Below are 6,112 nucleotides of genomic sequence, written 5' to 3' on the forward strand. Positions count from 1 at the left end.
TGCAAGACGTTTCCGTCTTGCGAAGCAAGCCCATAGGGAAATTCGTCTCGCGAAGCAACTCAAAAAACGAAAAACTCTTTCGTCTTGCGAGTTTTTCGTCTTGAGAGGCATTCGTCTTGTGAGGTACCACTGTATTAGTAGCTATGAGACAAGGAAACATTGGGGCAGAGGGGGGTGCCACTTATTCCATCACAGTTGTGTTGATGGTAAGAGAGCAGTGTCTGTAAGTTCCCCCCTCTCTCTTGACGCAGGGATGTTAAATACATAGCAAGTGCAACCTCATTTGTCAAGAAAGAATGCTAACATATCAGCCCTCAGACTCTTGATGCGTGCTGCACCCCTTGTATTTGTGAACAGACAAGAATGTGGTGAATTAAGAGACCCCACCAACAGAGTACAGTATTCCCTTCATACCATCTGTTGCCCTGCCAATTGTGGAATAAGACGCTCAAAACAAAACTCTGCGAAGCAGCTTTTTTCAATCCAATGCCCTTCATATGTTTTGGACTAGGGGTTATGGGCATCAGGTCAGTGAAGGCAGATGTAAAAACTATGCAGAAACATACTAAGAATTTAATCCCCGCCCCCCCCCCAAAAAAAAATCATATGGAGGAAAAAGGTATGTAAGCTAATTATTGGAAGCTTGGGTGCAACTCAGCTTTTTTCATGGGACCTCCAGCTTTCCAGGCAATCCCTGTTCTTTTATCTCTTTGCTGACTTCTCTCTAGCCTTTGAAGTATAGACTGATACATCTTCGATGGCATCCTGTTTATAACTTCCTCCTCCTCCTCCCACTTTCTCTGGACCTCGAAGTGAGAGGTCATCTTGGATTTATCTTCTGACAACAAAGCAGAAAATGTGGCTCCTTTTTTTCTTCGACTAGTTAGCTAGGACTACAAAACTATTTTCCATCAAGAATGTAATTCCTTTAAACAAGCTTTCTTATTTAATACCAAGTCTCAGATCTGAATACCTTCCAACTAAAGGTGTGCTCCAAGAAGAATGCATTTAACTAAAGTTAACTTCTGCTGCTTATGAACTCTCTATGCTAACACTATTTTCTACTAAGAAGTCTTCTTGACCAGGGGAAACAGGAGATGGGGGAATAACTGAAATGATTTCAGAATTGTGAAAGTGTATAGACCTCAAAAGTCATTTCTTCAGTTCCACACTGTGGCCCGGCCTTCATATAGCTCCACAACAGTCTGGCCTCTCAGTAGTCCACAGAGGGGAAATTCTCCTTCCTCTTAATAAAAACCATAACAGTGCCCTATAAACATAATAAATACAATATATTTAAAAAAATGTGAACCCAAATAAAGGAATGAAAGGTTGCACAGGTTTATAGGCAAACCAGTTGCAAGATTTAGGTTTTCTATGTACTGAATTCTAATTCCCTAAGATTTCGTTTTACCTCAGTTCCTGTCCCCTAGGTGGCTTCACACTTCGTGGGGCAGTCATGTGTGCACCAAATGTCTACAAGGGCACATGTCTATAAATACACAGTGGGCGCACGCTGAGAGCCATGCTTGGTACTGGCATCCTGGCACACCGCCGGTGCATGTTTGTCCATCTCCCTTCCTAAAGTTATGGAGCTCATTGTTTTTATGCACCAGGCAACCAAGAGACACATTGGCTACCCAAAGCATAAAGGGGCCTCAGTGGAACACTAAAGATTAAACCCAACAGGGGGCTTATTCACCTGTTGATATTATCAACAGATGCCTCAGCAGGAGAAAAATAGTGGTTTGTGCCATTATGGGCAAAAGCTGAGGGAATCTTTTCCTGTCACCAGTCTTTAGATCAGCCTTCGTCAACCTCCAACACTTTAGACTGGGCTGGGTTAAGTGGGGCATGATCGACCCACGTGGTGGTGCGAGGAGACAGGCAGTCCAGTGAACATCTTTTAATTGCACGACAAAGTGTAGATGGGGCATTTTATTGCAACCCTGCGTTTAGCAGGGAAGATGGTGAGTGGTATATCTGAAACTTGAGTTCACACCCACTCTATAGGTGATCTTAAGCTGTTTCCAGATTATTCCCACCCCTTCCTCCCAGTCCTAAACACAGGTTTAGTATGCAAATTTTGTTGTTCTTGTTCCAACCAGGACAGAATTATCAGGGCATGCTGCAGAGTTTGGAGATAAATGAACCATTCCATTCCTTATATCCCTACCTCATCACTGAGGTCTTGAGGTGAATCGCTGTTTGTGGTCCTCCACAGCTCAGAAGCACAGCTCCCGTCTACCAGGAGCCAAGTACTATGGGCCCAATTTTGGGAAGCTCCCTTCCAGTTGAGGTCGGATCGGCTCCTTCCCCACTGGAACTTCTGGCACCTGGTAAAGTCGTATTTAAATTTCTGCAGGCATTTCAAGTCAGGTGGGTGGGATACAAATAATAAAATTATTATTGTTCTTTCCAATTTTATAATTAGCTGTTAACTGGCCTTTCCTCTGGTGTATTTGTTGAGCTTGTTGTACACTTAAAGGCGATGGTAATTGAGGAGGATATAAATGGTCAAAATAAAGAACTCCTGCATTGAATGGGTACCTCTCTTTTTTGACCATCTCCCCCCCCCCCCGCTTCCTCATTTAGCACTGCATAGCTCAGTCGTACCTGAACTTAGAAATACCTTTAACACTGCAACTGGGAAGCCACGGGAAAGAGCCTCCTTCTAAACTTAGCGGCAGGCAGCTCCTGTGCAAAGATCGATTCCCTTCCTCTCCCCAACCTGTCTCCCACCGGTTAAACAGGCAGAAGGGGTCTTAAACAGAGGAGAAGGCAAGTCAATATGTGTGGCATGAGCCATGCCATGGCATCCAAGCCAAGCCTTAAGTCCAGCCACTTTTCACTCAAACTTTTCAGGAATCAGGTGTCTTGGAAGGGGTGTGTGGGCGCATGCGCAGTAGTTTCTGGCTCCACAGCACCACCTAATGGAGAGAGCAGACTCGGGACAAGAAAGTTGCCCCAGGAAGGTCGGCCTTGGATGGGGAGAGAGAGAAGAGAGAAGGGTTTTCAGGCCAAATTGGGTCACAGCAAACCGATGTGGTGGGAGGGGCAGTTCAAAGGCATGAAGAACCGGCAGCACATTTACATAATCTTTACTGAGGGCTCCCTTCCCTCCCCTGCTCCCACAAGGTTAAGCCCAAAGGATTGACTTTTTGTCCTCCGGTGCTACTTTGCATAGGGGCATTAATCCCCCAAGCTCAAATCAGACTTCAGTGCGAATAGCTAAGTGGCTGCCCCAAAAAGTTTCTCCTTCAAGTCTTCGTCCTTTCTCAGTTACTGACGTAGAGGGGAAGCCAAACCAGAATGGCAGCAGGATGGTCATCTACGTGGAGCTGCCATCTTTTTCTTGTTTTACACAGCTGGAATGGTGAAGGTTGTGTGGGTGTCAAATAATGTACCATTTGCTTCCACTGTGGATTTTTTTTACCTGTAGGCCCAATCTTGAGGTAGTTCCTGCAAGGGGCACGGGGAAACGCCTTTGCAGTGGGAATTCAGCCATTTTGACAGAAGCACCAGCACTAAGACCTTGCACCCACCGTTGAGTTGGGACGGTGCGTCAGAGGCCCTCCTCCACCTCAACATCCCCACCAGAAGCCCAGCTCTTCCACCTCCACAAACCCCAAACACATGTCAAGGCTAATTCAAGAACAAGAAATACGACAACGAAACAGAGTAGGCACACTTCGACTGGCCTCCTTAATATATTCAAGGCTGCAGCTTTATAGCTCTTATAACACTCGCTTTATTTACAAAAGGAAATGTTGGAGGCAGGATTTATAGACGGTCCCCCAAAGTACCTATTTCTCCCATTTATGAGAGGCCAGGCAGAGCTGATACGTGTACAGCAAAAACTGATCACTTGCCCAGCTCCCCAAGGGCTCCGGAGAGAGCAGTAGTCAGGCTCACTCTCTGAAAACTCACACTAGCACAGGCAAGAATTTGAATTCCAAACTCTGTTGCTGGGAGACAGCATGGCTGGCCCCAAACGTTTTGCTTCCCAAGGTAGCATATCCACATGACCCTCCTCTGCCCCACAGAGGAGGCAGACAAACCCCACTTAATGGCAAACAGTGCTGTGGTGACATCATCTTCAGGAACACCAGGGGTTTGTAACATGCCCTCCTTGCTCTGGCTGGTGAATGAGGAGATGACAAGGCTTTCAAGTTTTACTTTTGTTTGTGAAATGTCAGCATGTGACATGATTACTGTCAGCTTAAAACGCTTGGCTATAATGGTATATTATACAATTGGTATAATGCTGGGCACTATTACTCTTTTGTGTCTACGTGTAAATTCAGGAATAGGGAACCAGGTGCTCTCAGTGTGATGATGTAGGACTTCTATCAGCCCCAACTTATGCTCAGGAACGATGGGAGTTGTAGTCCAACTACCTCCGTTGAAACAAGAGCTGCCTGATAGCATGATTCCTGGTCATTTCAATGTGCCTTTTACAGAGTAACCACCCAAGCAGAGTCTGCTACCTGGGACAGATCCTCCCCATCTCTCACCCAAAGTTAGTCTCTGCAGCAGCTAGCTCACCTTGCTTCATGGTGGGGTCGCTGCTGGAGGCGAGATGCTAGCTCACTCCCCAAGCAGCAAGGGTCAGCTACCACCCTTGGGGTCCAGGTAAGCCACCTCTTTTATCCACAGATGCACCCAGCAAAGGATGGTGGGATGCTTCAGAGTACAAGATTGCCTTCTGCCAAAAGGCTTTAAAAAAACAAAAGCCAGCCTTCTGAGGGAAATCTTTGGATACAGGAGCAGGCCAGATCAGAAAACTAAAGGGCCCCCGCTTTTTGTACCGGGACCCTGAATCCTCACAGAGCAGGGGACGCAGATCAGTTCCAACACTTCTTAGAGCATGCTGCCAAAACCAGCTTTCCTAAATCCAGAGTTGATGTAATCCCCAGATCAGAGAGAGTAACACCATAAATGCATCATCCAAGTGCCGTAACAGGGGCTCTATCACACAAGCAGCTGTTCGACAAGCTTTATTGCTCGTTTGCATACGACTTTCCAGCAGTCACTCCATTTCTCCCGAGTTCCCTAATGAGAGACTGCAAATGAGATTCCGGGGGTGCGTGCGTGCCTTCTCTCTGGGTTGGAAATGGGTCTCAAATATGGAAACCGGGCAGCTCGAAACCTAGTGTCTCCCAGCAACTGAAAAAGCCCCCTCAGGCCCCCATAGTGCAGTGAAAATGTGTATTTTGTGCTCAAAAAGCAAAAAAAAAGAAAAGCCAAGGCAATAAAACAAATCTGAATTTTTTAAAAACTAGAAAAATCCACACATTTCAATGGGTTTGCACAATTTATTCTGTCCTGCTAAATCATGGAGAAGGGTAATGAATTCTGCAGGGGCCCTACGCCATAACCCTGCCAATTAGGCTGGCTTTAGAGATCCCACCTGGGAACCTCTTATTTGCAGCTACAACAGTTCTAGAACATGGCTGTGGAACCTTTTCTTCTGTCAAGAGCCACATTCCCTTGGGGAAAGGCCCTTTGGGGGGCTGCATGCTAGCAGTGGGCAGGGTCTGGAGCCGCTGCTGTTGAGGGGGTTGGGTCAATGATAAAAGTAGGTGGGGCCTGAAACCATTCCCCCACCTCCTTGCCACCTGTCTGAAATGATTCAACAAAATGCATATACTGCTTGACTGTACAAAAACCTCTAAGCAGTTTACCAAAATATAAAATAAAATTATTGGTTAAAAACCAGTCTAAAACAGGCATTTAAAAATATTCTTCCAAACAACCCAAGGTCTAAAACCAACTTGACGAATCCTGCCTTGTTTTGTGAGCCACTAACCACAGTTTCCAGTTATGCTCAAACCTGGAAACTAAGGTCAAGTGCTGGATCTTGGCTTGCACAAAGGTAGGAGCAAAAGAGTTCCAGGTTCCCAAATGTAGCTTAGGCACATGTTGGCTTATTAAGCTTGGAACTGATGGTGCGAAGGAGATCACATTGCCTCTGCAGCCCTACCAAGCGAGGAGGAGGATTACAAACCTCCTCCTTTCAACATAATAGATTGATACCCAGAGACACACTCCATGGCCCGAGAAAGCCCTAAAACATGCAACCCGAGAAGCCATCACTAATGCCCACCCA

This window comes from Podarcis pityusensis (genome assembly GCF_964106645.2).
Source record: "Podarcis pityusensis genome assembly, chromosome: 2".
Taxonomy (NCBI): Eukaryota; Metazoa; Chordata; class Lepidosauria; order Squamata; family Lacertidae; genus Podarcis; species Podarcis pityusensis.